Below are 1,482 nucleotides of genomic sequence, written 5' to 3'. Positions count from 1 at the left end.
CCTAAACTCTCAGGCAGGGGCCAGCAGCTTGTCCTAGGCTGACCCCCTGACCCTGCCGCCAAAGACCCCTCTTCTCTGATTTCCCAGTAATCTAAGGCAGCCCAGCCTAGGCTCTCCTGTTGCTTCTTTTATGCTAAGTCCTTTCTTGTTTTACTGTCCGCAGCTTTAATAAAGGTATCCCCATAGTCACCTGGACTGGTGTTGTAAATCATTTCTACACGAAGTCAAGAACTCACACGCTACAGCTGGCCTTGGGCAGACCTGCCCAGGGCCAGGCCCCTGTCCAGTGACAATTTGAGAGAGAGAGAGAGAGAGAAACATTGAACGGTTCCCTCTCACACATGCCCTGACTGGGGATCGATCCCACAGCTTAGGTATGTGCCCTGACGGGATATTGAATCCATGAACTTTTGGTGCATGGGACAACACTCCAACCCACTGAGACACACAGCCTGGGCTAAATGAGGCCCTAGCTGTGATCTCAGAGAAGCTGCCTTGCATGTCTTATGCCTTAAACCTTTGGAATGTTAAAACAGGGTAAAATAACCTTTGGACTGGACCTAAAGCAATATTGTGCCCCAAAGAACAGTTTGTGACCATAGCAAGAAATCAGATCCTATGCCCACTGGACTGAAAATTAAAAACATTCCTTAGAATTAGCATCACTATGTCAAATGTACCTATAGAAATGCCTTCTTTCTATTGATGTATTTGTTCCTCTTTCCTTTCTCATAAATACCCATTCCCTTTTTCTCCTAATCAGAACGTTATTTGGATTTCTGCATGAATAGCTGTTCTTTGATCTCAAATAATTGTTGCCTCTCACTTTGAAAGGCCTTTCATTCTTAACAGTTTGAAATTCCCCATAATAAAAGAGGAAGTATATGCACCTGAGCCTACTCTGTAGGCCTAAGTCTTATGAAAGTCCTTCAGAATCTGTTAGAGCCCATTCACTCACAGAATTCTAAAAAACTAATTTTTCTGACGAAGTTTTTCAGTTCATGGTTCATAGAACAAGGGGTCTTGACAGCAGGAGGAAGTGCCAGATGACAGTTTGACCCTGGGTTTGGGGGAGGGCGGGAGGGATCAGGGAGATTCACTACAAAAGACTCCAGAAAATACAAAGTATCTTCGACCAGAGTCATTGGCAGGCATCAAGAGCCTCTAAGATATAGGTAGTGAACCTTCACTAACATACAGAGCAGCAGTATAGGCATCGGAGACAGAGCTGAGTAAGGAGATTTACAGGAAGCTTAAAGGCCGGGGGAGACGCGGCAGATCGCTTGGATCCCACCTTTCCTAGGGAGGGTGTCCGGGGCCGCCTCTGTGCAACAGGAACGCAGCTGTCTGCTCTACTCATCCCGAAGGCCTGTTGGAAAAGCCAAAGTGGGCCATGCATCGAAAGGTGGCTTGTGAACTGAAAACATTCTCAAATGTAAAATATTTTCAGTATGGCAATAACCCTGAGTCTTTCCATTTTAA

This window comes from Pteronotus mesoamericanus, unplaced genomic scaffold (genome assembly GCF_021234165.1).
Source record: "Pteronotus mesoamericanus isolate MK-2021 breed Mesoamerican mustached bat unplaced genomic scaffold, CSHL_Meso_final contig_22, whole genome shotgun sequence".
NCBI classification, from domain to species: domain Eukaryota; kingdom Metazoa; phylum Chordata; class Mammalia; order Chiroptera; family Mormoopidae; genus Pteronotus; species Pteronotus mesoamericanus.
This window is presented reverse-complemented; position numbering follows the sequence as displayed.